Here is a 19634-nt window from a genome sequence, read left to right on the forward strand (position 1 = left end):
CACGAAACGACGCAGAAACTCTTTCGGATTGCGCTTAATCAGCGTCAGACATTGCTCTGAAGTTTGTCTCACGGTTGCGCTTGTTGTCCGGAGTGAGCAAATGCGGCACCCATCGCGCCGACAGCTTTCTCATGCCCAAAATTTCATGCAGGACATGATCCACGCGATCTTTTGAGATGCCTACGATCTTAGCTATCTCGCGCACCTTCAATCGTCGATCTGCCAATACGAGATCGTGAATTTTTGTGACGTTATCCTCCGTGGTAGCCGTTTTCGGAGCACCTGGACGTGGCTCTTCAAAAATCGACGTGCGACCACGTTGAAACTCGTTAAACCAATTTTTGAGGGTCGCCATCGAAGGAGAAGAGTCACCGTACACAGCATCCAAGCGCTTTTTGATTTCGCTGCGCGATTTCCCTTCCAAAAACAAGAATCGAATCACCGACCGATACTCCTCTTATTCCATTTTTCAAAAATCAACAGACATACTTGCTTTCACACGCTCTCAAAAATAAACTACAACTCTGATCCGGCTGAAATCTTGAGAGTAACCATCGAGAAGGTACTACGTAATAGAATATTTCTTTTGCGAGAGTGGCGCCATCGGGCGGTGAGGCTAAGTACTTATCGGACCACCCTCGTACATCTGTGCTTTTTCAACTGCAAATTTTTATTCAAGAATATCACATATTAAGTTGTATCCGAGTACATACAAATCTAATAATTAAAAAAAAATTATACATTACTGGGTAGATACACCATGAGCAAAATTAGTTCATCTTAAAAGTTTTGTATCTTTGGTGTAAATAAATTTATAGAGATGCATGGGAGCGCATTGGAAAGTTCTTTTTACTCTCTACAAAGTAATTTTAAATTGAATATTCTATGTGAATTTATAATACCTAGATATTGTTTCATACGAAGTAAACCAATGATCCGATTAAATGTGTTTTTATTTGCATCCTTACAGCATTATTATTTTTATTTACAAATTAATTTTCGCTACATTATGTACTGTTAAGTGTAAACGCAAATGATATTATGATCAGGCAACATTCATTCAACAATTCGCTTTCAATCCAACGACTCACATGCGAATTGTTGTCATATATCTCCTACTCAGTTCGTCTGCACGCCTATGAGTAAGTATTTCTATGTAGGTATTTATATTTCCCAGGTAATTTAGATACTATGCATAATAGTGTAGAATTTGGTTTGCACACACGCTCCAGTGCTACCAAGAAAAATCAAGCTAACTTTAGCCGTGCTCACGTACATTCTAATCACCGTTCCTAGTTCGACTTGTTCTTAGCTCTTGTATAAATTATATTGATAACAAGTTTGGCAGAGCAATCCCTTACATTTGGTAATTAAAAACAAACACACCACATCAATTATCGATAACGTTTCGTCAGCATGGTCACTGACCTCCTCAGATCTTCATTGAAAAACATTATATAATAATGAAATACAAATAAATACGGTCAATATACAAACAATTAAAAGATTATTTTCCCTACTAAATAAATATTTTCATTTCGCTTCAGTACATCTTCAATCAGTCACATAATCTGTGTAACAAAAATTTGTTAAAGTCAAAATATGATATAAAAACATAGTGGTCAAAACATTTTGGTCAAATCAGTGATCACATCAATAGTTAAAACTGTACTGAAATGAACTTAGACTGTGTTTACAAAGCAAGAAAAAATAAGCGTAGTCTATCTGTACATACGGGCAACACTATAGTAAACAAGGAATATGCTAGTCAAACATCAATGCCATCAACTAACGAGTCTCTATACAATGCATACCTAATTTTTGATATATTCATATAATCTTTGATATTGTTTACTTAAAAATTTGGTATCTTCTTGTCTATTAATAGTGTTATTGTTAATATTAATGTAAATCATTTCAGCAAACAATCTTTTCTGTTTGTTACTCTCTCTATGTAAAATCATAACATTATCAAAATCAAAACTGTGTGAAGGACTTTGTTTAATGTGTAGCGGGATCGGTAGTAATTTATCAGAAGGTGTACTTTTGTGTTTATAAATTCTAGTTTTTAGTTGTCTTTTTGTTTGCCCCACATATGAACAATCATAATTACCACAAGAGAACTTATGAATAACATTAGTTTCTGCCCACTTGTCCAACCTATCTTTTCCCAGTGTAATTATACTATTTAATTTATTATTCATCAATGGAATACAAGAAATATTAAATTTCTTTAGTTTAGATTTACAAGTAAAGAAAAACTTTTTGTGGAACGGTAGTGAAATAGAAAAATCTACCCTTGATAAATCAATATTATTCTTATTTTTAACCATATTATTATTGTTTTCTGTGAGTTTATATTTTTGCATATGAAGTCGGCGGCAAATGCAAAAATCGATAAAGTCCATCGGATAATCATTGTTAATAAGAATGTTTTTAACTTTCTCTAAGTTTTGTTTTTTAAAAAATTTATGTAAGAGTAGGACGGCTCTATCTACCATATTAAAAATAATATTACGTTTAAGTTGTACAGTATGGTTAGAATTAAAATTAAGAATTCTACCTGAGCAAGTTGGTTTTTGATACCAATTCGTAATAATTTTATGTCCATCAATAGATAAAGTTAAATCCAAAAACGGGATATTGCCATTATTTTCAAGTTCGTGTGTAAATTTTAGATGATCATTGTAACTGTTAAAAACTTACAATACAATCTCAATATGTTCTCTCTTTATACATAAGATCGTATCATCCACATATCTATAGTAAAATAAAGGAATGCAATCATATTTCTCTTTTAGTAATGCCAAACAATTAGTTTCCAAATCTTCCATGGCTAAATTAGCAAACAAAGGGGACGTAGGTGAACCCATTGATATACCAAAAATCTGTTCATAGAATTTTCCATTAAATTGGAAAAAATTGTTAGCAAATAAGAATTTTACAGTGTCGATAACAATTTTAAATGGAATTCCAAAGTGATTGTGTATTTGGTGAAATCTTTTTTCCAAACTATCAATAACCAAAGACTCTGGTACATTTGTGAATAGTGATGTTACATCTAAAGAGATTAAACAATAATCATGTGGAACAAAGATTTAAAATTAGGGACTAATTCAAAACTATTATTAACATGAGACTTAGGATTTTTAATACAATCTTTAAGTTTTTTATCTAAAATCTTCGATAAAAAATTCAAAGGGCTGTTAACAGTTGAAACAATCGGACGAAACGGAGTGTCAAGTTTATGAATTTTTGGGAGAGCATAAGCTCTTGCTAATGCTGTGTGGGTTTGTAATACAAATTCATTATTGTATTTAAAATTGCCCAAATATCCATTCTCATTGAACGCCTTTAGAATATTATATACTGATAACTGTAATCTGCTACTGTTATATACTGATGACTTTATCGATTTTTGCATTTACCGCCGACTTCGTATGCAAAAATATAAACTCACAGAAAACAATAATAATATGGTTAAAAATGAGAATAATATTGATTTATCAAGAGGAGATTTTTCTAATTCATTACCGTTCCACAAAAGGCTTTTCTTTACTTGTAAATCTAAACTAAAGAAATTTAATATTTCTTGTATTCCATTGATGAATAATAAATTAAATAGTATAATTACACTGGAAAAAGATAGGTTGGACAAGTGGGCAGAAACTAATGTTATTTATAAGTTCTCTTGTGGTAATTGTGATTGTTCATATGTGGGGCAAACAAAAAGACAACTAAAAACTAGAATTTATAAACACAAAAGTACACCTTCTGATAAATTACTACCGATCCCGCTACACATTAAACAAAGTCCTTCACACAGTTTTGATTTTGATAATGTTATGATTTTACATAGAGAGAGTAACAAACAGAAAAGATTGTTTGCTGAAATGATTTACATTAATATTAACAATAACACTATTAATAGACAAGAAGATACCAAATTTTTAAGTAAACAATATCAAAGATTATATGAATATATCAAAAATTAGGTATGCATTGTATAGAGACTCGTTAGTTGATGGCATTGATGTTTGACTAGCATATTCCTTGTATACCATAGTATTGCCCGTATGTACAGATAGACTACGCTTATTTTTTCTTGCTTTGTAAACACAGTCTAAGTTCATTTCAGTACAGTTTTAACTATTGATGTGATCACTGATTTGACCAAAATGTTTTGACCACTATGTTTTTTGTTTTTATATCATATTTTGACTTTAACAAATTTTTGTTACACAGATTATGTGACTGATTGAAGATGTACTGAAGAGAAATGAAAATATTTATTTGGTAAGGAAATTAAGCTTTTAATTGTTTGTGTATTGACCGTATTTATTTGTATTTCATTATTATATGATGTTTTTCAATAAAGATCTGAGGAGGTTAGTGACCATGCTGACGAAACGTTATCGATAATTGATGTGGTGTGTTTGTTTTTAATTACCAAATTTAAGGGATTGCTCTGCCAAACTTGTTATCAATATAATTTATATATAAAAATGGAGAGTACAAAAAATTCTTATTTCTTAGCTCTTGTACTCTCACTCATTCTTATATTCGTTTTTATTTTGAATAATTAGCAACGAGTTCATTATGTTTATTGCTCTTAGACGTCTGCACGGCTTTTTGATTGGTCTTTACATGATCTTAGTATCGTTCTGGTCTGATTGTTAGTTTTAGGATCATTCTAGAATTTTCAAATTTTTGTCTTGGTGTGTTTATCTTAATATTGATCTCAATTTATTAATTTTTTTTTGATTATTAGTATTATAGACTTGAAGTAAGAACAAACTCGGTATTGATTGTATTGGTGACAGTACTGAGTTGGTGTTGGTATCGTGATTGGTGTTGCACTCGGTGGCTGTTGCAGTTTGTATCGGCAAACCTAGTCCAATACTAAGTTACCACTCCCAGATTCTAATTTACTCGGTTCGGTTATGTTGGCCAAATAATTTGCTCCCATTACATTATTTTTTATAAAGAAATTTGAATAATGTAATTGGTATCGTAAGCAAGTAAACAGTCGTCTTACGCATATGTTAACTTACGGAGTTGGCTACGGCTGCTGATTAGTGTATGTATATTATTTTAATTTATTTATAAAAAATAATGTATTTTTCAAATATATTATAACAGGACAAATTTCTTGTAATAGTGAGTCATTTTTTAAGAACACAAGATTGAACAAATATGATATTTCGGTAAGATATTATTGTTTAAAATTTGCGTAAAAAAGAAACACTTTTATATATTTTTTTTGCAAAATATAATACGAGCTAATTATTTGGCTAACATAGATAAACTGAGCAAATTTGACTCTACTGAAAATTTTTTTTTTAATTTGAGTATTTCCCGGGGCTGATCTGTGGGTATTCATTATGTCTATAATATATGCAAGTATGTTGCAAGTCAAACTTGTTCGTTGTCTTAAACGCTGAACTATGAAACTACGATTATCTATTTGTATACTTACGCTTACACAGGAAAACTGACCGTTAACAATAACACATGAACATAATATGAATTTAGTTATGTATATGCCTTGGGCGAGTCATACAAATGTACGCCTTATATAGTATTTGTGGGTTTGGCTCGCATTTGGCGGTCAAAAGGTTTTATACTCTTAATGCCTGAGTTATGTCCAGGTGACACTTAATAAGTTAATAGTTAGCATGATTTTTCTTCTATTGATAAATTGAAAGAAATTTCAATGGGATAGTGATTGCTGTCTCATGAGTCTTCAAGAACCGACCAATTAACCAAAAAGGCTAGGTTCGCTGACGTGAAAGTTAAGTCTATATATGTTAAGTCAAACCTTTATTAAATAAATCTAATCGAGAAAACGTGTTATTGTTCAAAACAAAAAATCCTTCAAAGACCGAGTTATTGAAAATAACATTACCATTTTGACAATAATTACTGATATAATACCTTAGTAAAGGTGATGAGTATTAAAGTCCTCAAGTAAAATACATTTATAGAATTATTTAACTTCATCTTGCAAAGAAAACCGCTACGATTTAGATCATTAACTGGTTTAGCTGGTCTGTATGACGATACAATGACGAAATCGTTCATGTCAGTACAAACCAAAACGGCTCCTACTTACAAGATTTAAATGAAAATCAATTTTCTCAAAAAGAATATTATTTGTTATAAAAAATGGTAAGACAGATCCTTGATCAACAAGTCTATCGAACTTAAGAGTGTTAAATCCATTTACTGAAAAAATTTTATCACTTTTGAGCAAAGTTCCGAATATAACAATAATGTCATAATTAGACGCATAATTATGAATAAAAGTTTGTTTAAAATTGCTTTACAATTACATTGCAAAATTTTGAGATGCTTCAAGATATCTATTAACCCTTTAGCCTATAGCCACGAGTCTGACTCGTGGTAAAGAATTTGTGCCATAAGCGAAAACAACGAGTCTGACTCGTGGTAAAGACTTTGAAATAATAAATTATTTTTGTCAACTGATCAATTGATTATGTACCTAAACATTGTTTATTATTTCACAATTCCTTTCGTTGCATTGAAATATATATGTTACGAAAAGTATACACTTTGCGCCAGTTCGGGTAGATATCGTGTAGGCTAAGGGGTTAAAAATATTAGTTAAATGAACCAAAGAAATTAAAATAATGATAGAAAATATCAAATATAAATAAATAGATTTAAAATAAAGGTATATAAAAGTAAATAAAAAAAGTATGATAGTCTATAAATTTGGATAATATTATTCTGTCTTTTGGTTGAACTTTTAATTTTACTAGGGGGGTCAATAAGTCTTTACAAAAAGAAGGAAAAAAATGTGTTGCGTATATCATTTTTTTTTAACATAATCTCCTTGAAGGTCGATACATTTTAGTAAATGGCCTTCCATTTTTTTTAAGCCATCAGAAAAATATGATTTCTGAAAACCCTCAAAATAGGCATTTGTTTCGGCGATGACTTCTTCATTCGACGTGAATCGTTGTCCAGCAAGCCATTTTTTGAGGTTAGGAAATAAGAAAAAGTCACTGGGAGTCAAATTAGGCGAATATGGTGGATGGTCAATTAATTCGAACTTTAAATCGTCAATTTTTGCCATCGAAACTGCACACGTGTGAACTCAAGCATTGTCTTGAAGAAAGAGGCATTTTCTTTTTGTTCAAGTGAGGACGTTTTTCTCTGATTTTTTCTTTCAGCTAACCTAATAATGACGCATAATATTGTCCAGTGATCATCTAGCCCTTTTCCAAGTAGTCGATGTAGATGATTCCATAAGCATCCCAGAAAACCGTGGCCATAATCTTGCCAGCTGACTTTACTGTCTTTGCCTTCTTAGGGGCTGGTTCTCCTGCGGTAATCCATTGTTTGGACTGTTCTTTGGTTTCAGGAGTGTAGTGGTGTACCCATGTTTCGTCTACAGTTACGAGTCGACGCCAAAAGTCTTCCAGATTACGACATATGCGTGCCAAAAGATCCTCAGAGATGACCACGCGGGTTAGTTTGTTTTCAACAGTGAACAAACGCGGCATCCATCTTGCTGATATTTTTTTCATCCCCAATTTTTCATATAAAATTGAAATGATTGTACCCTTTGATACCCCTGTGGCCTCAACTAATTCTCGCAACTTTAATCGTCTATCACTCAACACCACATCGTGGATTTTGTTGACCATTTCGGGCATACTCACTTCTACGGGGCGTCGTGATCGAGGTTCACCTTTTGTTGTTGTACGGCCACGTTTAAATTCATTTATCCAGTTATAAACAGTCTTAAACAAAGGGGCAAACTTGCCATGAACGGCGTTCAACTCAACTGTGATTTATTTTAGTGTAAAGCTTTTCAAATGAAAATGTTTTATCACCGCTCGAAACTCTATTTTTTTCCATTTTTCAAATAAACCAATAACTTTTTGTTCAACCAACGCTCACAAAAAAAACGACTTAATAAATCGAGCTGAAACTTTATACGATATCTAGTTAGCAGTATTGCTTGCCAGAAACATCATAATTTAAGCGTGACGAGCGCCATCTCTTGGATTTTGTAAAGACTTATTGACCACCCACGTATGATAATCGCATTTAGTTCTACTTGTCTTAATGTAGTACGTTAATGTTCGGTACGTTGACAACTTGTAATCGCATGATGGATATCTATTAGATTTAGATTTAGATCTATTAGAGTTAGAAAACCATTGTTCTCATTATTTGAAAATTAGATGTTGTAGTCGCCATATCTCTTATCGAATCATTGTATACCTGTTCTAATTCACCTTCTCTTCAGCGACTTTTGTGAGCTGAGATTGGGATTTGAGTTGAGAGGCTTGGCTATCAATTCTCCTTGTTAGATCTGGTAAGGATCTAACAAGATCATTTTTTTTCTTCTTTTTCGAATTTTCAATTTATTTTATTTCGGAATGCGTCGGTGCATTTTCTTTCGTCAAAATGATATTTGTAAATGAATTCTCTTTTTGTTCACCAATTTTTCGGAAGTGTTTTTCCGTCTTAAGGGGAGGAGCAGTATCACTATCCTTATCCTTAGCAAATGAATTCTAACCCTCAACAAAAGGGATATTATTAAATGCCACAATGGTTTTTATTTTCAAGTAATTTTGATATACTGGATATTTAGAGTTTATGCTTTTGTATGATCCTTCGTAGTTTGAGCATTTATACGTCCTGAATATGAATATCTTTCTTATAATGCAAGCAAATTGTATATAATACATTTTTTATTGTCTTTGCATGATTTAACTTTCTACCCGAAAACAAAACAATTGCAGTATTGCATTATTTTAGGTAAATATGGTTATACTTCTGATTTTACACGAATGAGTAAGACCTCTTTAGGAAAAATTTGACCTGAGAAAGATATCAAAACAGATTTTAGGGGGAATTTCTGTTTCTCCTATTTTGTCACTTTACATTAGTAACGATGACCAGGGATATTCAACCTTAAATGATCTCACTCTTAGTTATATCTAGTAAAATTCCTTTAATTAAGCCTTTCCAATATTACCTGAAGTCTAGTATAAATTACTCCCCATTGTCTTCTTCAAAGTTTTATATTTCAAAAGCTTATTAGCTTCTTCTCTTACTTTTAATAAAACTTCTAATTTGAAGTCCCCTCTACTTTTTATTGTAGTAATATCATTGCATTTTTTGAAAACTACAATATCAATCATATACGTGCTAATGCCCTTGTCTGTTCTTTTAATTCAAACGTCGAATGGAACCCTTGTTGTCTCTTTTGAAAGTATAAATTTGTTCTAATTTTACAGCGGTGTCAGGCTTTGACTTAGCCTTGATGTTCATGGTTTCATAAATATGTAGTTTTTGAGGGAAAAGAACGTTTTTTTTAGTTGCGTGTTGTTTATTGGCTGTCACATCAATAGGTAGTAAAAATTTTTAAAGAAACAAATGACATAAAAATAACAACAAAATGCTACTGCGACGATTTTCGCATTGAACATCCAATTCGGAATTCGGCTCGTAGAACTTGCCACACTACCCTCCCTCTTTCTACGAAATAATATTGACCAGGGTTGAAGAACAGACTGGAAGACGTATGTTTTTTACAGAACGGGTTGTAGTTTTAGTCGATGGTGTCACGGGTGGAGATGAAGGCTTCTTCAACATTGGACGAAATGACACTTATCATCTTTAAGTACTGGTGGAAACTCTTGGTCGTTCAAACTGAAAGCTAGCTTAACTTTGTCAATCATAACTTTATTTAATTTATCGTTAATTTTGAGAGTAAAAGTTTTATCGTCACGGACGATAACTTCATACGGTCTTTTGTACGGTTCTTGAAGAGATCGCAATTCTGGTCTCTCACAGACAAAATTGTGTGTGTAATTCTAAAATTTTTTTGTCAGCGAATGTCCCATGTTTCGAGTGTCTTGAAATTGACGTCGATCTCAAACGGGCCATGTTTTCACGTAAAGAAGTAAGAAAGGTCGGAATATCTTCAGAACGTTGGATAAAAACATCTTATTTGAGAGACGTAGAGGTTTTCAAACAAATAAAAAAGCTCAGCAAAAGAAGGTCCTAAGTCTGCTTTGAATGCAGAACGAATGCCAGGGAGGACAAGAGGAAGAGCTACAACCCAGTCGATATCAGCATAAGTCATGATAGCAGCTTTGGCAAGTTTATGTAGACTCTCGATTTGCCCATTAGCTGATGGATGCTAACTAGTGATATGTTTGTAATTGATACCGAAATAATCATTGAAAATATGAAATAAAAAAGAAACGAACTATGAGCTCCTGTCGGATGTCACAATTTGAGGACAGACAAATCGAGAAATCCAACAGTTAAGAAATGCTTGGGCGATCATTTCTGTTACGATTCTCTCAGGTGGGTACACCTCTGGCCATTAAGTAAAACGATCAAGTAGTATCGGAAAGAGTGACAGTAAGGTAAAGGACCAATAAGATCGACATGTACAACATAAGGCGACTTCACGTGACGTGAAATCTTAGAGCGTTGGCAATCCAAACAAACTCGAACCAATTACAACAATTTTTGTGTACTCGTATTCAAGACCAGACAAAAAGATCGCTAACGAGTTTAATGGTTGTATTAACGCCAAGATGATTGAAGCTGTGGAGATCCTGTTTGAGATCCAAAAATTTCAATCTTCTTAAGTTGAAAGATTGACCAAGGAAAGTCTTGAAGTCTTGTCATTTTCTTGAAATTTTACTAGTGCTTCATAGTACAAAGGTTTAAAAATCACTTTATATTCATGATAAATACGAGAGTGTCAGCAACAATGTTTTTTTCCCCGCTGATATATTAGATATCCTACGTAAAAAATGCAGTGAATTCAGATATGAATGCAACCTGATTTCTTTGAACATCTTAATTGGGTTATTACGCTTTCGTTGGAAAACAAAAATGAGAGGTTCGTGATAGGTGAAAATAGTGAAATGATGGCCTTTGAGAAAGTGACGAACTTATTAGACAGACTCGTAAATAACAACAAGTCCCCAATAATATGCCAGTGACTCTGCGTGATTAGAAGTTAGCTCCTTAGAGAAGAACGCGAGGGACTGTCATGTGACGAGAGCAAGCAGTACGCTTGCTCCTCGTCTGCCCTCCTTCTCTCTCTCCCTCTTATCACTCGGCATGGCGACGTGGTCAGCGTTCGGCGCATATATTTATTGCGCCTAACCACTGGCCTTTATGTTTTTCCAGCCGCCGAAGATTGCCGAGCAAGATTGAGAGCGCCCGAAGAAGCAAGAGCGCAGCGACTATGAGGTAGAGAGAGAGAGAGAGAGAGAGAGAGAGAGAGAGAGAGAGAGAGAGAGAGAGAGAGAGAGAGAAAGTTAGCGAGCATGCTAGAGTGCGCGTCTATGCACGCACTATGCAGGTTTGGGCCGGCGTGTGACGCGCGACCAATTAGCGTTTTTGTCGCACGCCGCCTAATGAGTGGGCTTGGTGGGAGAGCCCGGCGAGAGCGCGAATGCTGACCATGCGTCAAGTCGCGTGAGGCAGTTCCCGGAAGAAAGTTAAGGAGAGAAGTTGGAAGTAGCAGCGCAATGAGAGAAGAAGTACACGTGCAGGGGTGACCAGACCAGGGCGAGCCGAGGCAACGTGTGGCGGCAACACCTGCAGCAGGGCATTCAGTGTCGCCCTCGCCGCCATGCACGGCATGACTTCCAGGGGGTTCACCACGGGCTACGCCGAGGAAGACGTCCAGCCAGCGGCCAGGTCAACTCCCCGTTGCCGGCTCATCGCCAAGGACAAAGGTCAGGTTATCTCTCTCTCCCGGTATTTCTCTCTCTCATGGTGATGCGCGGCCGCGTAGGAACGATACGTAGCCAGGCGATCACTTGCCGGCTACGCTCATCGTAATGCGGTAGAGAGGTTTCGACGTATTCTTTCCTTTGTAAGGAGGTAAATGGCCAAGGCGATTTAGTCGCCGGGCCATTCGTCCTCCCGCGTTAGTTTAAGTTGTTCTGTATATGTGCGCGTGATGTAAACGTTATTGTAACTGATTTTGTATTTGTTTGTCTGAATAGATTTAAGTTGTATGTTCCAAGTAAAGAAAATTATTTATTCGTTCGACCTATCCTCTCGTTCCCCGATTGTTAAAGAGCGAAAGTGCCTCTCTTACTCTCCCCTTAATAAATTAGTGACGTCAGTGCCGAATAAGGCGCTGCCCCCGTTACAGTCAAGAATCATCAACGAATTGTAGAAGACATCCATCGATAGCAAAATTTGTAACATCAGTAAATAAACCGATATAGGTACACCGTCTCGAGAATAGACTAAAAGAGTAACGGAAGAAAGACAATGTTTGCAAGCTTGGAAAGCTTTTTTGAGATGTTCAGTGCATAATAATTTTTGCTAGCCCTTGAGTATAAACGTATTGATGGCTTCGTAAAGAGGTAGTTCAAATTCAGATGTATGGGGAATGAATCGATGATATCCATCATGCCAAGAAAACGACATGTCTTCCGTATTTTGGGGAAGAGAAAAATCTTGAATGGCTATGATAAACTCTTAAGGAGCTTGAATGCCGTTAGGAGATATAAAGTAACCTATAAAATCTAATACAGAGACGCCAAAGGTACATTTTGATGCATTCATAACGATACCGAAATGAGTAAGACATTCAAATAAAATTCGAAGATGATGTTTCTACTCTTCAACGGAACGAGAGAAAACGAAAATATTGTAAATATAAACGTAAACAAAATCAAAACCGAATAAAACTTTATTCACGAAGTATTGAAAGGTTGACCTGCATTCCAAAGACCAAATGTCATAAAAGGAAATTCAAAAAGACCGAAAAGTGTAGTAATGACTGTTTTATAAATGTTATCTTTGTAAATAGAAATCTGATTGTAAGCCTTAATGAGATCAATTTTAGAAAAGACTGTGTAACCATCTACGAGGGTGGTCCGATAAGTACTTAGCCTCACCGCCCGATGGCGCCACTCTCGTAAGAGAAATATACTACCATGTAGTACAACCTTGTCGATGGTTACTGTCAAAATTTCCGCCGAGTCGGACTAATAGTTCTGTTGTGACCGCGTGTGGAAGCGAGCGTGTTAGAAAAATGGAAAAAGAGCAGTATCGGTCGGTGATTCGATTCTTGCTTTTAAAAGGGAAATCGCGCAACAAAATCAAAAAGCGGTTGGATGCTGTGTATGGTGACTCTTTTCCTTCGATGGCGACCGTCAAAAATTGGTTTAACGAGTTTCAACGTGGTTTTTGATGAGCCAAGCCCAGGTGCTCCGAAAACGGCTACGACGGAGGATAACGTCACAAAAATTCACGATCTAGTACTGGCACATCGACGATTGAAGGTGCGCGAGATAGCTGAGATCGTAAGCATATTAAAAGACCACGTAGGTCATATCCTGCATGAAATTTTGGGCATGAGAAAGCTGTCGGCGCGATGGGTGCCGCGTTTGCTCACTTCGGACAACAAGCGCAAGCGTGAGACAACTTCAGAGCAGTGTCTGACGCTGTTTAAATGCAATCCGAAGGAGTTTCTGCGTCGTTTCGTGACCGCCGACGAAACATGGATCCATTGGTATACACCAGAGACCAAGGAACAGTCGAAACAGTGGACTTTACCCGGCGAAAGTGCTTCGAAGAAGGCGAAGACTGCCCCAACAGCCAGAAAGGTGATGGCCACCGTTTTCTGTGATTCACAAGGTGTGATCTACATCGACTACCTGGAGAGGGGCAAAACGGTCACAGGGCTGTACTATGCCGAATTATTGGGCCGATTCGACGTCGAATTGCAGAAAAAACGGCCCCATTTGGCGAAGAAAAAATGCTCTTCCACCATGACAACGCACCGGCTCACACCTCCGCCGTCGCTATGGCCAAATTGGTCGAATTAGGCTACGAACTGCTGCCCCATCCACCGTATTCTCCAGATTTAGCCCTGTGCGACTTCTTTTTGTTTCCAATCTTGAAAAAGTCACTCGCCGGGCAGAAATTTGAGTCGAATGAGGAGGTAATCGCTGCCACGGAAGCCTACTTTTCAGACCTCGAGGAAACGTATTTTTCAGACGGGTTAAAGAAGTTGGAGCATCGATGGGCCAAGTGTATCGAACTAAAAGGAGACTATGTTGAAAAATAAAACGCCACTTTTCCAAAATTTTCGTTTTTCTTTTGTAGGCTAAGTACTTATCGGACCACCCTCATATATATAAATTATTAATCTATTTTTGCACACCTTAGAACATTTTTTATGTAGTTTATAGTACCATTGAAAACTTTCAACAAAAATTTCAGTTGAATAAAATCAGGCAGTGTTTTTTAAAGTTGACATCTTGCCCTTTTGAATGCTCTTTTCAGTTTTTGACTAAAATAAAAATTAGCGACGAGAGAAGAGTTCAAAAACAGCGAAAAACAGTCTCTTTTGCACTTTTAGGTTAGGATATCTCATAAACTGAGGGTGATGGATCAATTCTGAGGCCAGATTCGGATTTAGCGTATTAAATTCCTTCGAATATACTATGTCTGGTCTCTGGGTCTAAAAGCTTTTGGCCTGTGTAACCATTCTATAAGTTTCGTGCACAAAAGAGTGTACAGATTTTCGACATGAGGATTGTTGACAATACCCTCGATATTCATAGCTACGTGAGTCTCTAGTTGCGATACAACGTAATAAAACTCGGTTAATCCTTTGACTGCGACGCGCTCTCGGACGAATTCATTTATATGGGCGATGCGTTTTTCGCTCGTCAGTCGCTACGACTAGTGAACACTGACAGTGATCAAAACAGTACTCGGGAATTTGATGCCATTCTTAGAGTTTAAAAAATAATGGCATAAAAATTAAAAATAGCGGACGTATATATACGCTTTTTGTATAAATTGATGGATTTGTGAGGGCGTATATATATGCCTTTAGTAGTCAAAGGATTAAATCATTTGTGATAATGGAAATGAATAATTACGAATCTGCTTGGGCGAACAATATACTAGGCCGGTCGTTCCAAAATTGCAGTAGCTTGACAACAGCGCGATGAACTGCCGGTACAAGGTTGATAAGAAGTGGAGCTTCTCCGTTGCCTCCCGCCAACTAGATATTGTTCTATAGATGCTGTTGCTGTTGCTCCTGTTGTTGCGTAAGTTGTTAAATGAGCCACTCGTTGTCGAGGCGAAGCTGTTCGAGCTGCGTATGAATGTTGGTGTCCTCGCAGCCTCTTAAAAACATCATTTTTTCTCTTAATAAATTTTTAAACTCATATTTATTTAACCCTTTGCGGCATAGTGGTAAGTATACTTACCACCTTTTTGAAATAAGATTTTCATGTATGAAGGGCTCTAATAAATCGTTGCTCACGGGGATTTTTAATATTTTATCCTTCTAATATGTTAATGAATGTATAACTATATCAAATTATCGATTTTTAGTCGCCATTTTTTAAAAAATGGCTGAAAAGTGCACCAAAATGACGATTATTGTTTCAAAAATGTGTGCCGCAAAGGGTTAAAGTCGGGGTCATCAATGAAAGGAAATAATGTTTCTTTAAGTTGCGTATTGTTTATTGGCTGTTACATAAAAAAATTAGTAAAAATTATTAAGAAAACAAAATAACAACAAAATGCTGTCGTGACGACATCAGCATCGAACATCACATTCGACTCGTAGAACTCGCTTTACTTTTAATCATTTTAAGGGGCTTCACTGATATTTCTCATTCTGTTAATATTAGGTATTATTTTTTAGGAATTCTTGTTGGTCAACGTCATTTTTGTTTTGCCATATTGGCAGTTTGGTAAATTGCTACCTATCAAATAGGGGCTAGATGTCCGTAACTCCAGAAAAAGTTATATAAAACCGAGCAAGCCCGAGAAAGAGACTGATTAACGCTTATCACGATTATAGTTCATATAATTTTACATCCAAGTTTTTTAAAGCAATCGCTTTTTTCTTCAATTAACAAATTGGTCGGAGTCCAAAATTCTTGTTAAATGTAAAGAGCTCGGATAAAATGTGTTGAGTCAATCTGTGCAGATTTGTTCTTGCAGCAAGCCTCGCGGAGTGTCGGCATGTGCACTCTACCGGCTCTCGAGCATTTCGCAGATGTTTCTGGGGCGCAAATAAAGACAGCGTAGGCACTCTGAATAATTAATATATAAATGAAAGTTAATAGCGTTATTTACACTGATAGGCTTTGTACGCCTAATTACTAAAAGGCTCACAAGCGTGCGAATGAACTCCTGCCCGTCAAGCCGGAATTGTTGCCAGTTCGGATCCAACGAGGTGAGTGAGTCGTTGATTTGGTTCTTGTGCTCCAAAAATGCTGAAGACCAGCCTCGGAACAAGAATTTGTTTCCTTGCTTTTCTGCCTGTGGAGATAGAAACGTGGCGCCATCTGGTGCTGGCTGTGCACCTTGAGGTGGTGCCACCACAAATCCATCGAAATATATATATACTGTTGTTAAGTTTCTGCTAGGATAATTACAACATCTATTGATGATACCGGGTACTGGTGTACCGGGACGGCTTACCAAACTTCACTACATAAATATTATACCTCCTCGTTACCATATGAACGCAAATACCGATAATGGATCTGTTTTTATACAAAGTGATAGCTTCGTGTAAATTTTTACATAAGTAAATTATGAACAAAGTGTAGACTAAAACTCACTCTGACGCGTGAGCAGAGCGCGAGCCATAATAGGACTCGAGCGTCGAATTGCGTAAATGAGACTAACAAAGTGTGAGAGCGTGTAAGTACAAATGAGATGACTAGTAAGAGAGCGTAAGTGGGATTGAGTAAGCGTGCGTGAGTACGAGTAAGACAATTAGTTTTTTTTATTATAGCATTTCAAACTTTACAATGATAGGTTTATTTCTGCTTTAGAAATTTACAATATACTAATATCTTATATAAAATTTTTAGATTACATTGTTTTAAAAAGTATATTATACATTTGCATGCTTCGATGTGTGGCTCTGCGATTAACATTTTTATGTTCAATGGACGGTATAATCGCAGTTTACATAACTTTTTAGACAGTAGTTCTCTTTGTTTATCATACAGTACGCACGGCTACAGTACATCATTTAAATTTTCGGCCTACTGCCTACAATCGTATTGTATAAAAATTTATTGAAACTATGAGTTCTCTCGAAATGTTTTTACTAGAACCAAATGTTAGTAAATTGAAATAATTCGAAGTACAGTTACCTTAAGATTTACCTTCGTTTACGATGATTTCTAAGATACTTTCGGATGTCGATTTCTTTAATATTTTGAACATATCTGTGGACAGCACTTTTAGAATTGTAATATAAGCTTTTTCGATAGCAAGTTCTACTCTGTTGATTCGTTACCTTCTATTCCCACATATGACAGGATTCAGAGAAAATAAATATTGTAGTCCCTATTAAGCACATTAAACATCTGATATTTCTTTTTTATTTGAAATATATGTATGGATGGACTTTTATGTATTTTTTATATTATCATTTTTGGATTCGAGACATTGAAGCGCACTTAATGAATCAATAAAAATAAAGATATCTTGCCTATTAGATTTATAATATTTTTACTTGCACCTCCTTTCCGTTTGATTTCCTACAAACCCCCATTTTTATTTAAATTGCAAATCAATTTAACATTTTCTTGTAGCTCTTTGAAAATAGATTTCGTGTAAGGAGAATGTGGATATGGTACTTTGAGTTTTTTCTTTTTTTTGTCGAATGTTATCTAAGAGAAGGGAAGTATATTTTTATCAATCTCGCCAATGTCATTAACAGAGCCTGGAAACCCACAGATGTAGTACTTATACTTAATGACTTTGCTGTTATCCGTAGCTGGAACATACATTTGATGCTTATTTCTCTCATTTGAATAAATAAGAAATAAACAAATAATATTTTTTATTAGTCTAATCGATTTTTTTATTAGTCTAATTGATATTTTAATATTAGTAGCTTTATTAACATTCACTGAATATAAACAAATTGTATAGCCTACTCATTGTTACGTAGTAATATTAATTTCAATATGATCTATAACTTAAAATGTTACTCATAGTAATATTAAACTCTCATAGTAATTACTCATAGTAATATTAAATATAAGATTTTATTATATAAAGAATATAAAGAATTTTACATTGTTGTCGATAAGTTTAGATTTGATGCATGAAAATATTTTGCGTAGATTTATTGAGTGATATTTTTATAGTTCCATTAAAATTATGAAATCCACATTGTATAAATTAATTATGACTTGCGTTTCGTTCTCCAATCACTGAGTAGTACTGTTAGTTACGCAGATGTCACCACAAACTTCAGCCTCATAATTTTTCGAATCCATGACGATTCGCTAGTGTTTGCTCTAGCTCACGCTTGTCATAATGCTTTTCATGCATGTACGTACCACATCAAAGCACATGGGGAGAAATTAAAGATAAAGAAAAAATTAAGACATGCACAAGAAAGAAGCGCATTCACTCTTGTTGGGGGATATAAAAGTCTTAATGGAAATGATTAAAAATTATATTAATAAGAAAGTAAAGAAGGAGGATGATAATGGCAACGATAAAACAATGACTTTTGAGAGCGATTACTCAAGAGGTAAGTTGGGTTTTTTTGTTTGGTAAAAAGCTCACACGAGAGGTGAGATAGGTCGTATTTCAGGCAATGGTTTTGTACGTTAAGCAAAATATGTCGTACATCTTTACTGGGGTTGGGTTCATAACCTAGATATATTCACTCTACTAAATTCAGGCGAAGTGGAAGCCGACGACATGAAGTGATCAAGACAGATCGTCAAGAGACTATTACATCGAATAGTTAAAATAGCACAAAGAATCTAGAAAAGACATTATAGCGTTAGATTTCGTCGAATTAGACGAGGAAACATTAAAGCTTCTGAGTAATGACGACGAAGTGGATAAAGGCAAACGATATACGTGGCATTCTAAATTATATAGAACATGGCAGAAAATATTATCAGAAGGTTTGAAGGAAGAGAAAAAGATAGCGCTCTTGGATAAATATCTGAGAGTTGAAAATTGCTCATTCCTGACATCAAAGTTGAATTTCGAGATAGAAACAAACATCAACGAAACAAGCAAAAAAAAGAAACAAATTTTCTGTTTCTGATTTTGATTTGTGCTTGATAAGCCAGCTTATCAGTCTTAGGTTCAAGCATCTTAATAATTTTTAACAGTATGGTAGAAGGTATCGATACAAAAACCACATTAACAAAACTAGTTGACTATGGAAATTCATGTGTGAGTTACACAACTAATTGATTAAAGTAAGAAAAGCACTTTTATATCCGTTCATCAATAAAGGCGAGACAAATCTTAAAAAAAATGCAACATTGGGAATTTTTGTTTGGTCCTGATCTATCGCAGAAGATAAAATCCGTCAAGGCAACAGAAAAGCTTGAATTTCCAATAAAGCCTCTTGTGGTGGAGAAAAGACCGACATTTCAAGCTACATTGTTGTTAAACTTGTGAGATCCGCCTGCACGCGCTCGAGACCAGGCGAGTTGCAGAAATTTCAACTTCTAAAGAAACTCAACCTATTACGGAAATACGAAGGCGAACTGTCAGGGTATTCGGCCGGAGAACATCCAGACTCAATAGGCGCCCAATACATTGTCAGAAGAAGTAGTTGTAGTAAG

The 19634-nt window shown here is 35.4% G+C and overlaps 2 protein-coding genes across 6 annotated transcripts in view; both read right to left on the reverse strand.

Moving 5' to 3' along the window:
* LOC131674647 (uncharacterized) overlaps positions 1 to 19634 on the reverse strand; it is a 287868-nt gene that overhangs the window by 137266 nt on the left and 130968 nt on the right. The gene's annotated exons all lie outside the window — the stretch shown is intronic.
* Positions 1 to 19634, reverse strand: part of LOC131673570 (protein-tyrosine sulfotransferase) — a 150698-nt gene that overhangs the window by 60590 nt on the left and 70474 nt on the right. Inside the window, exon 2 of one of the 5 annotated variants that reach the window (XM_058951677.1) lies at positions 14949 to 15179. The exons of 3 other annotated variants lie outside the window; for them this stretch is intronic. The gene's annotated coding sequence lies outside the window, so the exon portion shown is untranslated. Of the gene's footprint in view, positions 1 to 14930; positions 15180 to 19634 lie in introns of all 5 variants that reach the window. One more of the 5 variants, XM_058951671.1, reaches the window with a different exon arrangement.

The sequence above is a fragment of the Phymastichus coffea genome, unplaced genomic scaffold (genome assembly GCF_024137745.1).
Source record: "Phymastichus coffea isolate CEN01 unplaced genomic scaffold, Cenicafe_Pcof_1.1 PCOF00014, whole genome shotgun sequence".
Classification (NCBI taxonomy): Eukaryota; Metazoa; Arthropoda; class Insecta; order Hymenoptera; family Eulophidae; genus Phymastichus; species Phymastichus coffea.